Source organism: Oryx dammah, unplaced genomic scaffold (assembly GCF_014754425.2).
Source record: "Oryx dammah isolate SB20612 unplaced genomic scaffold, SCBI_Odam_1.1 HiC_scaffold_1, whole genome shotgun sequence".
Lineage (NCBI taxonomy): Eukaryota > Metazoa > Chordata > Mammalia > Artiodactyla > Bovidae > Oryx > Oryx dammah.
The window spans coordinates 73,075,666-73,098,689 of record NW_024070185.1 but is presented as its reverse complement, the minus strand read 5'-3'; the positions used below and the strand labels follow the sequence as shown (position 1 = coordinate 73,098,689).

At 47.0% G+C, this 23,024-nt stretch overlaps 1 protein-coding gene across 5 annotated transcripts in view; it reads right to left on the bottom strand.

The window, feature by feature from the left end:
• LOC120866066 (protein-tyrosine kinase 2-beta) overlaps window positions 1–23,024 on the bottom strand; it is a 138,333-nt gene that overhangs the window by 66,580 nt on the left and 48,729 nt on the right. The window contains exon 1 of one of the 5 annotated variants that reach the window (XM_040243535.1): window positions 3,257–5,134. The exons of the other annotated variants lie outside the window; for them this stretch is intronic. The gene's annotated coding sequence lies outside the window, so the exon portion shown is untranslated. Of the gene's footprint in view, window positions 1–3,256; window positions 5,135–23,024 lie in introns of those variants that run through there. 5 annotated transcript variants of the gene reach the window in all.

The window sequence follows — 23,024 nt, the reverse complement described above, 5'->3', positions numbered from 1 at the left end:
GGCATCCAGCTTGGAGGATGGGGAAGCGGAAGTGCAAAGGAGCAGTCTGAATGAACTTCCAGGTACCAGCCAGGGGATCGGGTGTGTGCAGGCGGGCGCTCTCTGTGAGGGGCCCCTTCTCCCCATCACTTTCTTCCTCCCACACTGGCTCCTAGGCAAGGGGCCCACATTTTGCAAACGCAGCTGTGAGAGGAGGCGGCCCCAGCATGATTCCAAGGCACAGCTGAGCAGAAAAAGTGAAAAGCAAGACAGTAGAAAATAGCAGGAGAGGAACAGGGACAAGGGGGGAGAAGCCGGGAAAAAACAGAAGTGGAAAATGGGTAGCCTGGAGGGCAGTGGGATGGGGAAGCCAGGAAAGGATCCAGGTAGGGGACCAGCCGGGGGCTGATGGCTTTGCCCGCACCCACCTGCAGCCGCCAGCCTGGGTTTCAGGGCTGGCAGCCTCGGTCCCACTGGAAGTCATCTCCCAGAGCATCTGTCACCATATCAGATGGCACCCTGGCATCCCAATCTGAGAGGTCTTTCTGCTGGAGGAGGGGTGTCGAGGGGGTTAGGGGGTGCGACTGGGCCCCTAGAAGACCCAGCCCAGTTCTGACGACAGTTTGGTTGACATCTACATGGACTATAAGTATCCTGGGACTCTTCAGTTCACCCCGAATCTCAGCCAACATTGGCCCTGGCTTCTTGATTCAACAACAGCTCTGTAGGGTTTACCATCACTGGTCTAAAGCTATTCCTGCTTTAGGAATGCTCAAAGGGAGCAAAGGAAGTCTGACACCAGACTGGAGATGCCAACCTTGGCTCCACATTAATATCCCCTGGGAAGCTGTTAAGAAAGTATAAATCTAGACCCATGCCCAGAGATTGTCAGTAAGGTGGTCTGCAGGAGGCCTGGCACTGGTATTTTTAAGTTTCCAAGGATGTTTCTAACATTCAGGCTAGGTTGGGAACTTCCATTCTAGACTAAGTTTAGTTCTCATCAAAACCCATTCCTACAGAGAAATCTCTCCCTTCTAACAAGAGACTGTGATTTTAGGGGAACATTCCTAGACTAGGAGTTGCGGGCTGAAGGATGGAGTGACAAGTGAACTTATTCATGAAACAGAAATAGAGTCACAGATGTAGAAAACAAACTTCTGGTTGCCAGAGAATAAGGGGAGGGGAGGGATAAATTGGGAGATTTGGACTGACATATACACACTACTACATATAAAATAGATAACTAATAAGGACCTGGGCTTCCCAGGTGTCTCAGTTGTAAATAATCTGCCTGCCAAGCAGGGGACGCAGGTTCAATCCCTGGGTTGGGAAGATCCCCTGGAGAAGGAAATGGTAACCCACTCCAGTATTCTTGATGGGAAAATTCCAAGGACAGAGGAACCTGGTGGGCTACAGTCCATGGGGTTGCAAAGAGTTGGACATGACTGAGCGATTGAACATACACTACACACCAGAATGTAATGAATGTACCACTCTGGTGGGGGATGTTAGTAGCCAGGGTGACTATGCATGTTTGAGGGTAGGGGGTAGATAGGAAATCTCTGTACCTTGATACCACTGATATTGGCACAAACTCCATGCAAGAAAAAAAAAAGTGTCAGCCCAACATGGAACATCCCAATCTGTAAAGAGTCTTGAATCCTCCTGGCTTAGAGAGTGTCACCCCTTCCCAAGCTAGGATGTGGTCATGACAGGTCCTGGAGGGACTTAAGAGTCTGGACAAAAGACCTCAGTCCAGAAAGGTGGTACCCACATCTCTGATGACACATGGCAACTCCCTCAAGGGCATCCAAAACCACCAGCTGTCAGTGCAGATCTGCAGTGAACTGCCAAAGGGGTCCCTCCTGGGGTCTTAGAGAAAACAGCCCTCAGCCTCATGCATGGTCTTCTCTCCCAGCCCACCACGGCTGATTTCAATCTACCAACGTACGGCAGTGGACTCAGTGTGGAAGACAGGAGAATAGCCCACTGACTCTAGCTCATGCTTCCTGACAACACAACCTGCCTGTCCCTCCAGACTTTGCCTGATAACTTGAATCTCTCATTGACAGCTTGCCTCTGGATTTTGATGATCACAAAATCCTCTGGCTCTCCATGTGTGAATCAAAACCCCTGCCTTCCAGTCCAGACCTGGACCACTGCCTGGTGACCCCTTCTCCCTGCGTCCCGGCCAGCCCCAGACCCTGCGAGCACTGGCAGAGCAGAGATCATCCCACCACCCTGGGGAGAACCCTGGCAGTGAGCCAGTGTGGGCTCCAGGCTGCCTCCCAGCCCCCAGATCCGCCCAAGTCAGAGCCAAAGAATAACAAACACAAGGAAATGGGCTCAAATTAAAACAGGAAAAGTTTTGATTGGCTCTAAGAACGTCTTGGACAAGACCTGCCAAGGGCACTGACGGAAGCTGAACAGTCTTTGCATCCCTGAAGACTTCAGGAAAAAAATACAGGACATTCTTCCTGAACACGAGACATTCATCTGCCTGAAGGGGGCAGGGGGGAAATTAGGATATTTATTTATTTATTTTTAACTTTTTATTTTATATTGGAGTATAGCTGATGAGATGGTTAGATACCATCACCAACTCAATGGACATGAGTTTGAGCAAACTCCAGCAGATAGTGAAGGACAGGGAAGCCTGGTGTTCTGTAGTCTGTGGGGTCGAAAAGAGTCAGACATGACTTAGCAACTGAACAAGGATAGCTGATTAACAATGTTGTGATACTTTCAGGTGGAGAGTGAAAGGACTCAGCCATACATATACATGTATCCATTCTCTCCCCAAAGCCCCTCCCATTCAGGCTGCCACACAACATAGAGAAGAGTTTCCTATGCTATACAGTAGGTCCTTGTTGGCTATCTATTTTAAATATAGCAAGGTGTATACATCCATCCCAAACTCCCTAACTATCTCTTCTTCCCATCCTCTTCCCTGGCAACCATGAATTCATTCTCTAAGTCTATGAGTCTGTTTCTGTTAGAAAAATATACTCTTGTTTTTGAAGATGTTGCAGGGTAACGTTACATCTTACTGAACACACACTGTGTGTTAGGGAGCTTGTGTAAGCAACCGTTCATTCTCTAGAAACAGTCTGCAGGATAGGTAATGTTAGAGAGGTCCAGTGAGGTGACTTTGTCAGGATCACACAACTGGTAAGGGCAGAGTATTAAGGCTGCCGAGTTGCCAAAGATTAGAGGGCCCATGGTATCACGTCCTGCCAACCAAGTGTCCGGCTCTGCCACCAACCAGCCCTTGTACCTTGAGACGTCAGGCTGGGATGGGACAGAGTTCCCAAACAGCAGCTGGCAGGTGGATGATGGCCTTTGGTGATATTTTGCTGTGTCCTTGGAAAAATGAGAAAAAATAAGGACACTATAGAGAATCCATCATAAAGCTCAATGTATTCCATTTGAAGTGCAGGGGCAGTCTTTCATTCTTTGTCTTTCCACCTTTTTTTTTTTTTTGGTTTGGTTTTCCAATGTTCATTAATTTATGAGATGACAGTAATAGCCTTTAGCAACTGACATTGAAGCTGGGCCTCTTGGGCAACCAGACTTGAGGTGACACTGGGAGTTCCAAGGGTAAAAGGCAAAGTCTTGAGGACTGGAAGTTCTGCCCTGGATTTCAGGGATCAGAGACAGGGCACCATTAGTCAGGAAGATGGCACAGTATCAGGAAGAGAGCACAGACACCTGACTCATTTGAACCTGGTTTAAAACTCATGTCCCCGGGGCTGCCATGCTGCACAAGTCTGGGGCGTTACTCACGAGGGATTTCACAGTTAGGCAATGTGGTGGCCTTCAATCTCTGCTGCTTCTCAGCTGTGTGATCTGGACAAGGATATCTCTCAAGACCTCAGTTTCCTTTCTTGGGATAGGAGGCTAACATTACCTATCCTAGAGAATTTTCTGAAAAATCAGAGATTACTTAGATAGATTCCCTGGCATGTGTATTTTTTTAAATGCCTGTGACTTGGCAGAAGAAAGAACTAGAAACCCAATACCAGTGTCTGCTTGTAAAAGATTAAACAGAGCCAGTAAGTCAAGGCTCAGGGGGTTGTGACAATCCTTCCTATCTCCAGTACCAGTGCCACCCACTCCATCTACCTTGGCACCTGAAAAGATCACCTCCGCCTCTAACCCTCTGCTCACACTTAGAGCCATCGTCTGTTCTGTACATGGAAGGAGGCCCCCTAGGACACAGTTGAAAGGCCAGTCCTCTGCGTCCAGCAGAAGCCAGAATGTCATGAGACACACACTTTATTTCCACTCTGTCTCTGAGTCACTTCCTCTTGCCGTTTCCACATCAACAAAATGGGGAACACATGCCTTTCCTCTGCAGAGGCCTGCTGAGAACAGCCACTTAACGAATTGGCAATGACCTTGCAGTCTTGGGGAGTGAGGCCTGTGTTTCTGGGAAGCCGGGCCCTACTGGCTCCATGCAGTGCCCCTCCCCAGCCCAAGCCCTTTCAAGCTCCAGTTCCCACTGGGTGGCAGCATTCTGCTCACCCTAGGGAAGCCCAATCCATCACTTGTTTAATCCCTTCCCCTCCTCTCCAAGCATCCCTCCCCACTACCTTGCAAAGGAAGGACCCAGGAAGGTTGTGATTAATGCCAGCTGTAATTCAATGTCATTCAAAAATCCTCTACTGAGACTCTATTGCATTTTCAGCCTGCCACCTCCGCACACATTACCTACTTCGGATCATTCTCTTACCAGCACTTTGTGACCAGAGGTCACCTGACTGGGGCTGGCTCTCGGGGGGGTGGGAGACCTGCCCTTTCTTGTTCACAGAACCTCTGTTCTCTCACTGGTTCAAGGGCTCTGAGCCCTACAGCTGGGCAGAGAGTTTTTACCTCCTGGTGACTTCTGGGTACCCCTGTTTCCCCAACCCTTCATGAAATCCCCCTCCCCTTGCTTCTAACTGGCCAGTTCATGAGTGATTTGGGCTGGCTGGTTTTTCTCCCCCTCCCTTCCTTCCTTTTTTCTTTCCTTCTTTTTCTTCTTCTTCCCTTCTCCTCCTTCCCCCCACTTTTCTCTCTCCCTTTCTGCTTTGCTATGTTTCAGGAGGCATGCCAGAATCCAGAGATAAGAAGATAAACAGAAGAAAGAAGAGGGTCCCCATAAGCAGGGACTCATCCAGTAAAAAGGAAAAGGATTAAGCAAAGCAGCCACAATGTGATACAGGATCTAATGGGGTCTCCCCTAGGTGTCAGAGGATCAAAGAAGAGGACTTGCCTCTGGGCACCTGGGGTCTCAGGAAAAGGGGACACAGTAAGATCAGGAAATCATGTGACATGATACAGGGCTGGCCAGGAGGGTGCCGAAGGGCTGTTGGGAAATGAGATGAGGTGGTAGCAACACACCACCCTGTGGAGAGGCAGATTTTCATTCAGAAAATAGAATTTGGGCCATACAGTGAAGCATAGGTGAGAGATGGGAGGCAGGAGGAGAGGCTCAGGTAATGCCTTTGTATGAGTTTCACATTGGGCTTCCCGGGTCGCTCAGTAGTAGAGAATCCACCTGCCAATGCTGGAGATGCAGGTTCCATCTCTGGCTCAGGAAGAGCTCCTGGAGATGGGAATGGCAGCCCACTCCAGTATTCTTGCCTGGGAAATCCCATGGACAGAGGAGCCTGGCGGGCTACAGTCCATGGGGTTGCAAAGAGTTGGACACGACTTAAGTGACTGAGCATGCACATGAGTTTCACAACCAGCAATCCAGAGGAAAGATGGCTCAGTTGCAGTGTTTGTAGATTTCTCTGGTGTAAATGCTTCTGACATCTCTGTTTTCAAGCTACCAGTGTGACCTCACTGACAGCAGACTCGGGGAGAGAGGGGTGTCTCACGCTGGTTCCAGCACTGCAGGGCTTTATCAGGGAGAGATCTGGGAGTAGGATGGGGGCAGAGACTAGAGCCCTTGCTTCAGGCCCACCTCTGACCCTGGATGTTGCCTGCTCTTGGCAGCGATATGGCCAGCCAGTACTTCAAGATAGCAACATACTATAAGGTGTACGGAAGCACAGAATTTTTAAAATATATACAATTATTGTATTTATTTGTCTGCTCGAGGTTTTAGTTGCGGCAGGCAGGATCTTTGACCTTCATTGCAGCATGTGGGAACTTTAGTTGGGGCAGGAGAACCCTTATCTGGGGCATGTGGGATCTAGCTCCCTGACCAGGGATCAAACCCTGGCCTCCTGCATTGGGAGCATGGAGTCTTAGCTGCTGGACCACCAGGGAAGATCCAGAAGCACAGAATGTTAAGACTAGCTCCTTTTTTCAAGGAACTTCTGTTTCTTTTCAGTTTCCTAAAAGTTGTAGTTTTCAAAGCCACACCCTGTCCTCATTAACCATCAACTAAATTCTCCAACTTCTCCACTATGAGTCCCAGTCTCAGGCTTTTCCATCTCTTCCAGCTTTCAGCTCCAGCAAACCCCATTTCTCTTTTTGTGCGGGCTTAAGTGTTGGTTGTTGGGCTGGGAAATCTGGCACCATGATGAATCCATGCTCCATTGGGTGTTTTGAGCTCTTCCCCATTTTCCTGAGAAGTGAATGAGGATGCCAGATGACAAGCAGGTGAATTCACAACTGGTCAATAGGTTTCCCCAACAACTGATCAAATGTCTGTGTTAACCTGAGGACCAATGGCTGCTCAAACTGGCTCTTGTTCACACTGCTGCACTTGGCTTTAAGGAGTTTGTGGTGGTCAGACAAGAAGCACCAAGATCAGCACAGGATTAGGGGAGACTGTGGCTCTGGCTGAAGGACCCCTGACATCTGCACGAGAGGGAAGACATACCAAGGGAAACAGAATGCAACCAGTGAAATGGGCTAAATGTGAAGTTCTTCATGTAGAGAAAAAAAATCTCCCTCAGTCTGGAATGAGGAAGATGTGGTTGAACAACAGCATGGATTAAAAAGTGGGGCGTAAGCTGTGTCACCATGAAATAGCTGCCAAAAAGTTAACACTGTTGGGGTTACTAGAAAAAATCCCTAATATAAGGATGGTGACTTCCCCCTGGGGCTCTGCATGGTAACAACTGCATCTATGGAACTGCTGGTCTAGGGCTCCTAGGTTTGATAGGCTGTGTTCTAAGATGAATCTCCCAGGACACTCAGAGCCCTGGAAACCTGGAGGGCCGACCCTGAGGCTAAAGGGAGATGAGAGTCCTGGGAAGTGAGGACTGGATGGCTGGTTTCAAATGGTTGCAGGGCTGCCATGCAAGAGATGGACTCACTAACCCCATTCAGGTCATTGTTTTAAAAAAAGTACAACAGGGACTTCCCTGGTAGTCCAGTGGTTGGGACTTTGCCTTCTAAAGCAAAGGGTGCGAGTTCAATCCCTGGTTGGGGAACTAAGATCCCACATGACTCGAGGCCAAAAAACCAGAACACAAAACAGGAACAATGCTGTAACAAATTCAACAAAGACTTTAAAAAATTATCCACATTAAAAAATATTTTAAAAGTGCAACAGACGGATGGGAGGAAAGAGGGTCTTTATACACACATCATACCCTCTGTGCACCCATTTCTGGACTGTTTGCACCATCACTTGCTATCTTGTTGCTCTCTCTCAAGGCAGACTTCACTCCCATTTGGAGGATGAGGAAAAGTGATCAAGTAGCTTGCCTGGGGTCACTGTTGTTAAATGGCAGAGGCAGGACCAGAACACAGAATTTCCCATCTTAACCCAACAAACAAAGCCCACAGCCTGAGTCCCCTAACTCTGTGCTTTGTCTTCACACAGCAAGTGATTCCTGTGCTCAGGTGGACACTGCTTTTCTGATATGGCCCCTAGAATTCTGCTCAGACGAAAGCTCACACATAAACATCAAATTTCCAGCCCTGCAGTGCCAAAAAGGATACTTGCCTTTTGATATATTAATATTATAATCATGGTGTATAGAATTTTATCTTTGATGATACATTTAATAAACAGAAAAAAATTGACCATGAAAAGAAAACTCAAGTTTTTTTTTTATTTTCAACTAGATAGTACAAACCCAGGTCTGACAGTATGGTACTGTCTTCTCATCTAGTACCACTTGAAAACAACCAAAACATCCTCCTGAACAAGCTTCTCCACCTGACAGCCCCCAGTATGCTGCTCTTTGCAACTTCAGTAGACACTACAAATTTGCTTTTTGTACACAGATATCCAAGCCATTAAACATGCTGGTGGCCCCAGTCTGTACACTGCAGTGATTGTCTTTCACTTTAGTGAAATTAGATGCCCTGTCAAGTAAACAGGATGCTACCTGTGTGTGAAATGACTTGGGAAAATTAAAAATAGAAGGGAAAATCTTCAGCAGTTAAAAATACTAATAAAAAAACACTTTGAGGCACCACTACAAACCTTTTAAACAAGCCAACATAGCTGGAGAAAATAATACAATCTTATGTTTATGGACCTGAAATAAAACTAGTACAATTGCCAGTTGATTCAGAACCAGCTTCCTGAAGAATAAGCTAGTTGAATAGAACACAACTGATGAAGAGCAGAAGACCTAGACAGAAATTCCTCCAGAGAAGACAACAGGAACATGAAGAGATGCTCAACATCACTAATTATTAAAGAATGCAAATAAAGACTGCAGCAAGGCATCACCTGACACGGGTCAGAATGGCTAGGCTCAAAAAGTCTATCAAAAATAACAAATGCTGGAGAGGGTGTGGAGAAAAGAGAACCCTCCGACCCTGTTGGTGGGAATGTAAACTGGTGCAGCCACTATGGAGAACAGTATGGAGATTCCTTAAAAAACTAAAAATAGAGCCACCATATGATCTAGCAATCCCACTCCCAGGTATATATCCAGAAAAGACGAAAATTATAATTCGAAAAGACACATGTGCCCCAGTGTTCACAGCAACATTATTTACAAAAACCAAGATGTGGAAGCAACCTAAGTGTCCACTGACAGATGAATGGGTCAAGAAGATGTGATACACACACACACACACACACACAATGGAATATTATGCATCCATAAAAAAGAATGCAATACTGCCATTTGCAGCAACATGGATAGACCTAGAGGTTATCACACTAAGTGAGACAAACACACATATATGATATCATTTATATGTGCAATCTAAAAAACAATACAAATAAGCTTATTTATAAAACAGAAACAACTCACAGACGTAGAAAACAAACTTATGGCTGCCAGAGGGGAAAGGGGGAGAGAGAGGGATAAGTCAGGAGTTTGGGATTAACAGAACAACCTTACTCTCTCTCTCTCTATATATATATATATACACACACACACATACATATATATATATATATATATATAAAATAAACGACAAGGGTTTACTGTACAGCACAGGGAACTATATTCAATATCCTGTAATAATCTCTAATGGAAAAGGATCTGAAGAAAATACACAATATACACACACACATATATGTATAACAGTCACTTTGCTGTATACCAGAAACAAATACAACACTGTGAATCAACTATACTTCAAAAACAAAAACAAAACAAGTAACTGATATAGGTTGACATGGCCGTTCAACTTTGGGAAATGCACACCCCACATATCTAAAGAGGAAGCAAGGATCACGTGCACAGAAATGTTCATAACTATAATATTTATAATAGAGTAAAAGTGAAATCAGAACAAAATGCTCAGGGAAATGTTGAGGGGGAATTCTATCTAGGCAATATCCATAATGATAAACCCCATTTAAAAACATGAACAGTGGTAATTCATGAAAATACTGGGTTGGCCAAAAAGTTAGTTTGGGTTCCCCTACAACATCGTATGGAAAAACTTGAATGAATTTTGGCCAATCTAATGTTTATATTAAAAATGTTAAGTGACAGGGAATGGGGCTTACGTACAGATTGTAACTATGTAAAAATACATTCTGAATTACATACAGTAAGGACTGATGCTAAAACTGAAACTCCAATACTTTGGCCACCTCATGCGAAGAGTTGACTCACTGGAAAAGACTGTGATGCTGGGAGGGATTGGGGGCAGGAGGAGAAGGGGATGACAGAAGATGAGATGGCTGGGTGGCATCACCGACTTGATGGCCATGAGTATGAGTGAACTCTGGGAGTTGGTGATGGACAGGGAGGCCTGGCATGCTGTAATTCATGGAGTTGCAAAGAGTCGGACATGATTGAGCAACTGAACTGAACTGAACGGAACTGAACTGCAAAGACGTTAAGATCTTTTGATGTTAGGTTGCCTTCCCAGGTAGCTCAGTGGTAAAGAATCCGCCTGCCAATGCAGGAGACCCGGGAGTCTTGGGTTTGATCTCTGGGTTGGGAAGATCCCCTGAAGGAGAGCATGGCAACCCACAACAGTATTCTTGCTTGGGAAATCCCATGGACAGAGGAACCTGGTGGGCTATAGTCCACGGGGTCGCAAAGAGTTGGACACAACTGAGAATGCACACAATGTCTATCTCTCTGGTTAAATATAAGCAAATATTAAGTGGCTCCTACAAGGCTAGAAGCTGGCCCTGTCTCTCCTTCTGACCTCCAGCTCCCCTTCTGATGGTCTGACTTTCTTATTTTCTGTGCTCTTCATGTAGCCCAGAATGGCCAATCTTCCTACCCCAGAGCTTGACTAGAGAGCAAACAGACCCCATATCTAGATGTCAGCATCCCACTCAAAGCAGGAATTGGGGTAAAAAGGCAGAGAGGGAGCTCAATAAAAGCTACCAAGAGAACCCGGAGCTATAGAAAGTTACCATCAGCCCAAGACAGTCCTCCAAGAGACCAGAGCACATGGCAAGACCTGGTGGGGGGCTCTTTGCCACAGGTCTCCAGCGTGGGCCCATGTTCCCTTCCTTCTCCCCTGCACGCCTGTGGAAGGCTCACTTCTGAGAACTGGCAGCAATTCACACAAAGCCTGTTCAGCCCTAACAACAAATTGAGAAGGGGCAGCTGAGGCTGAGCAAAGTGACTTCCCCAAGGTCACAGGGGAGGCAGAGACCAAAAAGGATTCCTCATTGTCCCGAGGGCTCTGAGTGTGGGCTCTTGACTGCCATACCCCACAGTAATTGTGTCTGGGACTACTTGGGGAGGAGGCCTTGGCACACAGACACCAGGGTAATTCCTTTGGGGGCTCTGAATTCTAATGGTGAAAACAGTGGACTATTTGACCTGATACATAACACCTAACAGCACTTGGACTCTGCCTTCTTCAGCTGGCTGTGAGCTCATGTGCTAATACACGTATGGATAAAGATTCTCTCCTTGACCAAACTTTAGTCTGGCCCGTCTGAGCCCCTCTGCTCTATTAGGCCTGGATATCAGCTTCTCTGTTTCTGTCTTTGTAGAGTCCAGATTTTAGTAAGAATCTCACTAAGCGGATTTAGTCAGAACTCCCTACTTTCTATAGCTCCCTACTCCCACTCCCAAGGTAACATCTGATTGCTGTAGCCTGCCTTCAGTAAGAATCCTGTTAGGTTAACTTAGAAAAGAAATACCCTGTCCTCTTACTCTGTCTATTCACTGACCCCCATCCCCCACTCTGGTTCTTGGCAATAATTTCCTCTTTCCCTTGTTTTGTTTCAATTTCTTTCCCCTACTGCAAAAACCCACTGTAGTAGTTCCCTTGAATAAGGTCTGCCTTACCATTCTTTAGCGAGCCTCTGAATGTTAATAGTTTTGCTTTAACAATTTACATGTGTAAATATACCAAAGCGTGGTGGCTCAGTGGCAAAGAACCCACCTGCCAATGCAGGAGACTCGGGTTTGATCCCTGGGTCGGGAAGATTCTCTGGAGAAGGCAATGGCAGACCACTCTAGCAATTTTACCTGGGAAATCCCATGGACAGAGAAGCCTGGCGGGCTATAGTCCATGGGGTTACAAACAGTCGGACACGACTGAGCTACTAAAGAACAAGACATCTCATCTTAGTTTCCATGAATGAAGACGCCCTCTGTGCTGGGGCCCAGTCATCTACTTTTTAAATCACATACTAGGTGATTCTGATACATAACACTGAGGGTGCAGAACAGCTGGTTTGGCCTTTGTCTCCCTGGTGAGCACTTAGTTTCAGAGAGACTAAAATCTGAGAACTCGGCTGAACCCCAGGTCTCCCCATTCCCAGGCTGCAGGCTCCCACTAGCAGGGTGGTGTCTGATAAACACTTGGTGCAGACAGGTCTCAGTGAGTTATGATTCTTAAGTGTGGGGCCTTCCTGGCTGTCATTGAGATTGAGTGCAAAGCACAGTACTGGTTTCTATTTCAGTTTCTTGTTGTTACCCAAGCCTATTATTGGGAAATGGACTGAGCGACAAGAGACAGGTGGCTTCAGTTATTCAGAGCTCAGAAAAATCAGAAAATTTGGGGGAACTCTGGTCTTTGAAAATTCTAGCCACTGTAGTTCCAAGGGAGGGAAACCCTCAGTGCAGTGGCAAGAAATCCCCCAGCTTATACCCCTTCTCTCACTATCTTCTCAACCACTTCTCAAAGTGTGGTAGGATTTTTTTTCCTTCCCTGGTTAGAAAAATAAAACAAAATAGAAAGGGAAAACCCAAGCCAAAATTTCCTGAGCCCAAAAGGTAGCAAAATTACTGTTAGCCTTTTACAAGGGCTATGCAAGGAAAAGGTCTCATGTACCCAAAGGCAGGCATACAAACTTGATGCCAGGTGGCCAGGCTAAGATGGGGAAGAACTGACCCTTAGGGACCCAAGTTTGAGTCATGATTTGAGTAGGAGGCCCTGAGGATGGAGGTTTATGGGCAGAAGCTCAGCAATGTGCCATCAAAAAAAATTAAAAAAAAAATAAAACAAGGAAAGGAAGGAAGGAAAAATGAAAGAGAAAGAAAGGAGGAGCCTGGTATTTCTCCACAGTTTTGTCTTTCTCACCCAGGTACAAAATTTCACTCATATATTACTTCTGGTCTGTTCTAAAAAGTATTTAATAAAGAGACAACTTAGGCATATAAAATTAAAGTAATATAAAAAAACTCCAAAGATTCAATGCATATTCGTTACACAAATATATATGCTCCCATGGTTACAACTAGCTGCATGCAGAAAAGCAGACAGAAAAATTAAAATGGTTGTGGTAAAGAGGTAAGTAAGCATTCTCTTTTAACACATTTGATTTCGGTGATACATTTTTCTCAAGAATCATTTGGGCTACCTCCCAAGGCATAGTGGACCCAAGCCTGAAAATATTGAGGATCCCTCTACCTACTTCCAGGCGTTTGTGTTCCCTAGAGACCAGGTAGGGGTCAGAATCTTGGGGTCTGGGTCTATAAAAGTCATGAATCTAGCTCCCTGCATGTCGGATGTAAGTCTATGTTTGGCATAACGGTCCTTGGCCCTTTCTTCCTTTAGCTGGTCTTTCACTGAGGTTTCCGAAGCACACAGGAAGTCAGAAAAAAGAACAGCAACCCACTCCTCCACAGCATCACCACAGATGAGAAGCGGTGGGGGTGGGGTGCAGAGCACAGGAGATCCCAGAAAGGGCCTCGTGTCAGAGGAGGGGTGTGGGGACCGGTGGGCCCTCCGTGCCCCACAGGGCAGGGATGGGAGACAGCAGAAATAGGTGGGAGGGTAGCAGCAGGGGTTATGTCCACAGCCAGGTCTTGTAGGGCCTCCAGAGGAACCCAGTTCTGGTACCTCCCTCCTTCTGTTGACTGAGAATTTTCTGGTTACCTCACATACACCCACAAAAGCTATAGCATGTGAATTCTTTTGAATCACATCTAACTTAAATGCCAAAGAAATGCTTGGTTAACTATGCCAAGTCACCTCACCTGCTGGGACCTCATTTTTCTCATCTAAAAAGTGAGGGGATTGGGTAAGAGGAAGATTTTTCCAAACAAAGTCTAGAGCACGAACGTTTCACTTTAAAAGGGGTTCCTGGGGTGGCTCAGCTCATTGTTTGGCTGAAAATGCTTCCATTTTTGCAACCCCCCACCCAAGTCCTTTTCAATGGCCCTGAGTTCCAGGCTAGAACAGCTGGACCAGGTTAGATGCCTCCCAAAGGGCCCTCTTAGATGGAAAAGTCTGGGAGCTGAGGTCATTAGTCCCAAGGAGAGACCCTGGGTCATTCAAACAAGGGCAGGGAGGGGTAAGTCATGAGTACAAAAAGAAAAGGAATGATTTGGGATATTGATGAGTGAGAAAACATAATGACTCTGATTATAAGCTCATTGGTGGTGAGAACCAGAGCTGAAGGGGCTCATAAATGACATATTTTTACCTCTTCTGTCTTATTTTTACCTCACCTCTAGGTGAGGAAACTGAGGTCGGAGATATCAAGTGACCTTCCCAAAGACACGGAGCTGAAATCCTGATGTGGGGGAGCAGAGCAGGGGCCCTTTGATGTGTCAGCCACAGAACTTGGGGGGCCTGAGTCTTTGTCAAGAGGTCCATCTCACCAAAAGGGCATCCCCTGTGGGTGCTAGAGTCCAGGCGACCCCATAGGGACTGACTATGTAGGTGATGCCAGCCAGGAACAGGGTTAAACAGAGGAGGACTCTGCCTTCTAGAACCTTCTGCATCTCCTTCTAACACTTCTGTGTTCTTTACCTTGCCCTGCCCATCATGCACAGCCCTCTTGGGAGAGCTTTCTTGCTGCCCAGAAAGGAAGTCTACATTTCAATGGCGACCTAAGCTAGAAACGGGGCTTTCCCAATGACTTAGCGGTAAAGAATGTCCCTGCAATGCAGGAGAGGCAGGAGACATGGGTTTGATTCCTGGCTTGGGAAGATCCCCTGGAGAAGGAAATGGCAACCCATTCCAGTTTTCTTGCCTGGAGAATTCCATGGACAGAGGAGCCTGGTGAGTTACAGTCCATGGGGTCGCAAAGAACTGGACACGACTGAGTGACTAACACTTTCACACTTTCAAGCGAGAAACACTCCCCCCTCACACAGGTAGTCGAAAGTAACAGTCCACAGAGAACTTGTCCTTCTCCTTCCTCCTCTCTCTGGAGGTGGTACTGATCCCTTTACAGAGGAAGAGACACTGGCTTAGAAAAGTTAAGGTCCATGGCTCAGCTGGAAACAGAACTGAAGCCTCCCAAATCAACAGCCAAAGGAGGCCTTCCAGGAGAACAAAGTTCATATCATGCTGGAAGGAGCACATGTTTGGAGGTCTGTCCTGGTTCAGGCCACTCATCTGGGACAAATTCTGTTACCTCTCTGCATCTCAGTGTGCTCACTCACAAAATTTAGCTATGTTAATACTATCTTCCCTAGAACTGCTGTGAAGAAGAATAAAAAAAACTGTATATAAAAGCATTTCATAGGGGCTTCTCTGGCAGTCCAGTGGTTAAGAGTCTGTCTTGGAATGCATAGATTCGATCCCTGATCTGGGAAGATCCCTCATGACACAGAACAAATAAGCCTGTGCACCACAACTACAGAAATTCAGACGCTCAGGAGCCTGTGCTCCACAACAAGAGAAGCCACCGCGATGAGAAACCTGCACACAGCAACTAGAGTAGTCCTGCTGTCTGCAACTAGAGAGAGCCTGTGGGCAGCAACAAAGAGCAGCGCAGCCAAAAATAAATATATAAATAAAATGAGTGAAGGACAGGGAAGCTGGCGTGCTATAGTCCATGGGGTCGTAAAGAGTCAGACATGACTTAGCAACTGAACTTTACAACAATATTAAAAAAAAAAAAAGCACTGGGGAAACACTAAATCCTTGAGCTCTGGTCATAATCATACCTAATCCACAATCCCTGGGTTCCTTGAAGCATCTGCACAAACATTTCCGTGACAAGGACTCATTCCTGTCAAAGAACTCATTTGTCCCGTGTTGGGGCCAATTTCAGTACTAGAGAGGTTTTTCCTGTAATGTGTTAAAGGCAATTTTCTATATCAGTAAGTGCTGGACCTGCCTCGGGAGCTGCTAATCATGAGCTCTGCCCCTTCACCTATCCTTGGCACAGCCAGTCCTGGTTCCAAACACAAGGCTGCAGGGAAATAGGGGGGTTTGCAGGACTCTTGGATCATTCCACACCAGAACCACCTGCTGCACATACACATCTTAATGGCAAGAAACCCATAGAAATCAAATGGATGAGCTATGCCAGCACCAGTGTGATGGCAACTGGACACCTCCAGAGACCACTCAGCCTGCAGACTTGCCTGGCCTGAGCCTGCCCCAGGTCCCAGGTCTCTGGATCTAGACTTATGTTCTTAGGATTTTAGAGCTGCATATGTGTTGGCTCAGATGGAAAAGAATCTCTGTACAAAGAAGGAGACCCGGGCTTGATCCCTGGGTCAGGAAGATCCCCTGGAGAAGGAAATTGCAACCCATTCCAATTTTCATGCCTGGAGAATTCCATGGACAGAGAAACAGGGTGGGCTACAGTCGACGGGGATGCAAAGACTCAGACATGACTGAGCGACTAACTCTTCACTTCATGGGTTTTGAAGGGCTTCCCTGGTGACTCAGCAGTAAAGAATCTGCCTGCCAATGCAGGAGACATGGGTTTGATCCCTGGGTTGGGAAAATCCCCTGGAGGAGAGAATGGCAGCCCACTCCAGTATTCTACCCTGGAAAATTCCATGGACAGAGGAGACTGTGGGGATACAGTCCATGGGGTCACAAAGAGTGGAACATGACTGGACGACTAAACAACAACAACAAACAGACTTTGAAGACTAGATCTTCCCCATGGCCTTGTAGTCACCGATGTGGCTCCTGGGGACATTCAGTCCACTCTGAGCACTGGTCCTTGCTCATCCTCGAGCTGGGGGGGCAACCATACCTGCCCCCTTTAGTCCCTATAGCACCCATTGAGCAGACTCACCTCCCACTATTCTCAGCTGTCAATATTGCCACCACCGCCGCCATCGATTGTCAAGTGTCTAATTGTACCTGGCCATGTGCCAGGTGAGGGGAATAAAGAACCCAGAGCACAGGCTGCCCCACGTTGCAGCCCACAGTCCTTCTGAGGGCGAACAGCTGGTATGGGCAGAATGCTGACCCTGATGTGGATGGACACAGTGCACTTGTTGTATACACTGGGCTCAGTGGGGAGCAGGGCTAAGTGCATAATGGGGGGTGGGATTCGGGTTGGGGGAGGCCCACTGTGGGAGAGACATGTGGGCCAGAGCAGAAACGTAGCCTCAGGAGACAGGGCTATGGGCTTCCTGTGCTGAAGCCCTCCCCACAGGTCCTCAGATGTGACTGCATTTGGAGACTTGGCCTTTAAAGAAGTAATTAGGGAAAAGTGAAGTCAATAGTGGCTCAGTGATAAAGAATCCATCTGCCAGTGCCGGAGACATGGGTTTGATCCCTGGTCCAGGAAGATCCCGTGGAGAAGGAAATGGCAACCCACTCCAGTCTTCTTGCTTGGAGAATTCCACGGACAGAAGAGCCTGGTGGGCTACAGCCCATGGGGTGGCAAAGAGTCAGACACGACTGAGCTACTAAGAACAGTAGCAGTATCACAGTAGAACTCAAGGTCTATCAGGCAGAATGAGTGGGTGGGGCAAAGAAAGAGGAAACTTCATTTTAACAGGGAGGATATCAGGCAGCAGGTTGGGAATGACTGGATCACAGTTGATAAGCCTGATGACAGGGAGGGAAATAGCTGCCCAAGTGAGACACTTGGAGCAGGGCCAACAAAGCTGAGACCAGTGTGGCACCTCCTCCCCCCAGGCTGAATCTGCTTGCAGACCCTGGTTCCAGGTCTTCCTTTTGCCTCCAGGGCAGAGGAGGGGAAATCAGGAGCTTTGCTACACTACCAGAAACTGCACTTCTGACCTGCCCTAGGAACCCCAGGGGCTTCCCAAGTGGTTCAGTGGTAAAGAATCCACCTGCCAAGGCAGGAGAAGTGGGTTTGATCTCTGGGTCAGGAAGATCCCCTGGAGAGGGAAATGGCAACCCACTCCAGTATCCTTCCCTGTGAAATCTTATGGACAGAGGAGCCTGGCCAGCTACAGTTCAGGGGGATGCAAAGAACTGGACACAACTTGGTGACTAGCAACAACAGGAGCCCCAGCCCCTAGGACATGCTGGCTAGTCCACATTCTCCCATTGTGGACTTTTATGCATGAGGAATCTGTGCCGCCTCCCTCTAGCCCCTTCTAACCACAGAGAGTGGCCAAAGGGGCACTGGGTTCCAGGCCCTTCTCTGAAGTGAACCTGAGACTTTGACTGAGTCTGTTTACCCCTTTGGGTCCAGGGTCCCCTCTGAACAAAGCAAGAGTAAGGCTGGACTCTTGGGTTACCTCTGGCTTAGAGGTGCTACCTGATTGACAGCACCTCTGGGCTGGAAGGAGATGCAGGCATCACTTGGCCTGGCGCTCCCCTCCTGGTACACCTGGAGGAACCCATCTCCTCAGCCCCCAGCATGTGGGCCGAGCCTTGTTAAGCACCATGTTTCCTCGTTTCTGTGTTTGGTGCTCTGACTCCAGGGTCTGCGCTGACTCTGGAGGGACTGCTCCTCCCTCTGCTAGCAAATTCTTGAGAAGGTGCTTTTCATGTAAAAACCTGCCAATCCTGAGTCCCTCAGTTCAGTTCAGTTGCTCAGTCGTGTCCAACTCTTTGTGACCCCATGGACTGCAGCACGCCAGGCTTCTCTGTCCAACACCAACTTCTGGAGTTTATTCAAACTCATGTCCATTGAATCGGTGATGCCATCTAGCCGTCTCATCTTCTGTCGTCCCCTTCTCCTCCCACCTTCAATCTTTCCCAGCATCAGGGTCTTTTCAAATGAGTCAGTTCTTCCCATCAGGTGGCCAAAGTATTGGAGTTTCAGCTTCAGTATCAGTCCTTCCAATGAATATTCAGGGTTGCTTTCCTTTAGGATGGACTGGTTGGATCTCCTTGCAGTCCAAGGGACTCTCAAGAGTCTTCTCCAACACCACAGTTCAAAAGCATCAATTCTTCAGTGCTCAGTTTTCTTTATAGTCCAACTCTCACATCCATACATGACTACTGGAAAAATCATAGCTTTGACTAAATGGACATTTGTTGGTAAAGTAATGTCTCTGCTTTTTAATGTGCTGTCTAGCTTGGTCATAACTTTTCTTCCAAGGTAAGCTTCTTTTAATTTCATGGCTGCAGTCACCACCTGCAGTGATTTTGTAACCCAAGAAAACAAAGTTTCTCACTGTTTCTATTGTTTCCCCATCTATTTGCCATGAAGTGAAGGGACCAGATGCCACGATCTTCATTTTCTGAATGTTCAGTTTTAAGCCAATTCTTTCACTCTTCTCTTTCACTTTCATCAAAAGGTTCTTTGGTTCCTCTTTGTTTTCTGCCATAAGGGTGATGTCATCTGCATATCTGAGGTTATTGATATTACTCTCGCAGTCTTGATCCCAGCTTGTGCTTCATCCAGCCTGGCATTTTGCATAATGTACTCTGCATATAATTTAAATAAGCAGGTGAAAATGTACGGCCTTGATGTACTCCTTTCCCAATTTGGAACCAGTCCGTTGTTCCATGTCAGAACATGGAACTGTTCTGTTGTCCAGTTCTAACTGTTGCTTCTTGACCTGTATACAGATTTCTCAGAAGGCAGGTCAGGTGGTCTGGTATTCCCATCTCTTGAAGAATTTTCCATAGTTTGTTGTGATCCACACAGTCAAAGGCTTTGGCATAGTCAATAAAGCAGAAGTAGATGTTTTCCTAGAATCCTCTTGCTTTTTCGATGATCCAGTGGATGCTGGCAATTTGATCTCTGGTTCCTCTGCCTTTTCTAAATCCAGTTGAGTCCCTAATCACTCCTAATCACCTTATTTACTGGGTTCTCATACTCTGGTCGCTACCCCCTTCTCCTCATCATCCCAGGGCCAGGTATCAGACAACCAGAGACAGTCCCCATGCCCCAGAGTCCTCTGATGTTATTCAGAAAAAAAATCACATGGATGGCTCTTCCCCATATTTCCCCCCTCATTCACGCTGCCTCCTGACACAGCTTGGTGCTTCCCTATGTGGCCCCCTGTGTGGCATGTTTTGCCTTTTATTCTAGAAACCCATGTGTGTAAACTTCTTCCTGCATGATACGCATGCTAAGTCACTTCAGCTCTTTGCGGCCCTGTAGACTGTAGCCCGCCAGGCTCTTCTGTCCACAGGATTATTCCTGCATGCCTGTCATCTCCATGTCTGCACATCTTTCCAGACCTGCTTAAAAATAATCCCTGGTTGGGCTTCCCCGATGGCTCAGTAGTAAAGAATCTGCCTGCCAGTGCGGGAGTCATGGATTCGAGCGCTGATCCGGAAAGATCCCACATGCCGAGGAGCAACAAAGCCCACACGCCACAACTATTGAGCCTGTGCTCTAGAGCCTGGGAGCCATGACTACTGAAGCTTGTGTACCTAACGTTCATGCTCGGCAGCAAGAGAAACCATTGCAATCAGAAGACCACGAACCACAACCAGAGACTAGCCATCACTCTTTACAATGAGAGAAAGCACACGCAACAGTGAAGACCCAGCATGGCCACAAATAAACAACTGAAATTATTAAACAATAATAATAAGCCCTGATCTCCTCAAAACTGCCATGGCCTAGAACCCTGGGCTGGTATGCAACCCCTTAAGGGTTAAAATTCCCACTAGTCAACCTCCTATTGTCGTAAGAATATTTTCATTGCCTATGTGTACCACCCATGAAGGAGGTTTGGGACTCTTGATACAGTCATCCTCCAGTCTACAGGTCAAATCCCCTCTGTAGTCCCCATGGCCATGGGGCTTTACTGTATTATGCACTATGCCTTTCTACTTCCAAGGAGCCTTCTCTGCTAGAAAAGTCTGCATTATGCTCACCACAAACCTGCCTTCTCATGACTGTTGGTCCCCGGTTTGATGCCTGCCCTCTGGGGATGTACCAAATTGGTGCAGTCCCAAACTTCCATATGACATCCCTTCAGCTTTTTAAAAGCAGCTCTTGGTTGCCCTAGAGGCACTTCTTCTCCCATCTCAACACCCCCGATTCCTTCACTGTGCTTCATTAGTGGAAAGTCATGTTTTTCATGATTCTGTGACTCTAGATGTTTCCATCCCAAGGCCCCTCTCTGAGCATTGGGCTTGAAGAAGAAGAAACGACACCCTGATCTTAAAGATGCCTGACTTACATGTGACCACTTCTCCTAGGTTTTCATGACATTTTGAATCTGAAATCGAACTTTTAAATGTTGCTATGAACTCATAAAACATGGTAGTAGCATGGGGCTGCTGGTCCGCGCCCAGCCACTCACTCAAGGCCAATTCCCTCTGGATGGCTTGGCTGTTCCCTGGTTGGAGGGCATCTCGAGCTTTCCCACCACCATCCAAGATCCTTCCCAGTCATGGAACTCTGGAGGGCCTGTGGCCATGGGGCTACTTTGGATAGAAGCTTATTAGAGAAGCTTGTGAGGAGACCTGGGCAAGATCCTGGTGAGTGCTTTGAACAGTCTCATCCTTGCTTCTCCCTCTGCTCTCACAAGGAGAGGACACAGCCTGCTGTTGGCACAGGCCCTCCACTGGGGGTGGTGGTGGTGGGGTGCTGATGTTCAGGTCGGGTGTCTCTGTTCCTATAGCAGTGAATAAGTGAAAGTGTTAGTCACTCAGTCATGTCCAACTCTTTGTGACCCCATGGACTGTAGCCCACCAGGCTACTTACTCTGTCCACGGAATTCTCCAGGCAAGAATACTGGAGTAGATAGCCATTCCCTTCTCCAGGGGATCTTCTCTACCCAGGAATTGGACCCAGGTCTCCCACATTGCAGAGTGATAGTAATAGACATGAGTGCAGCAAGTCAGGAGTGGGTGATGGAGGCTAAGCCAACAGGTTGGGGGTACCTCATGGTGGGGGGCAGCCCCAGCTCAGATGTCTAACCTCTACACAATCACTTTTGTTTTTTCATGTGCTCAGTCATATCTGACTCTCTGTGACCTCATGGACTATAGCCTGCCAGGCTCCTTTGTCCATGGGGGAATTTCCAGGCAAGAATACAGGAGGGGGTGGCCATTTACTTTTCCAGGGCATCTTCCCCTGGCCCAGGGATCGAACCCACGTCTCCTGTGTCTCTGCATCTCCTGTGTATTGCAGGTGTATTCTTCACCCACTGAGCCACTGAGGAAGCCTTCTATTTTTTTTTTTTTAATAAGAAGCTAGAAATTCAGACTTTTAATAGGAACTCTTCAAGATGTTGGCACAAACTTATTAAGTACAGCATAAATCATCAACAATACATCTTTGGATTGGACAGAGCCCCAGGACAACTAGTTTGCATCCTATCCTGACCTCAGCCAGGGTTACCCTCCTTGTCAGGATAAGCTGGTCACTCAGTGATTCCTCAAGGACTTGCTCAGCTAAAACATCCTCCAGCCATAGGTCCCGGGGCTGGTTGATTGTGATATATCAATTTGACTGGGGTGCCCAGATATTTCATCAAAGATTATTCTGCATATTTCTGTAGGAGTATTTTGGATTAAGGTTAACATTTGAATTCCCTGGAGAAGGAAATGGAAACCCACTCCAGTATTCTTGCCTGGAAAATTCCAAGGACAGAGGAACATGGTGGGCTACAGTCCATGGGTTTGCAAAGAGTCAGCCATGACTGAGCACATTAGCACATAACATTTGAATTGGTAAACCAAATAAAGCAGATTTCCCTCCATAACCTCAGATATGCAGATGACACCACCCTTATGACAGAAAGTGAAGAGGAACTAAAAACCCTCTTGATGAAAGTGAAAGAGGAGAGTGAAAAAGTTGGCTTAGAGCTCAACATTCAGAAAACTAGGATCATGGCTTCTGGTTCCATCACTTCATTGCAAATAGATGGGGAAACAGTGGAAACAGTTTCAGAATTTATTTTTGGGGGCTCCAGAATCACTGCAGATGGTGACTGCAGCCATGAAATTAAAAGATGCTTCTTGGAAGAAAAGTTATGACCACCCTAGATAGCATATTCAAAAGCAGAGACATTACTTTGCCAACAAAGGTTCATCTAGTCAAGGCTATGGTTTTTCCAGTGGTCATGTATGGATGTGAGAGTTGGACTGTGAAGAAAGCTGAGCACCAAAGAATTGTGCTTTTGAACTGTGGTGTTGAGGAAGACACTTGAGAGTCCCTT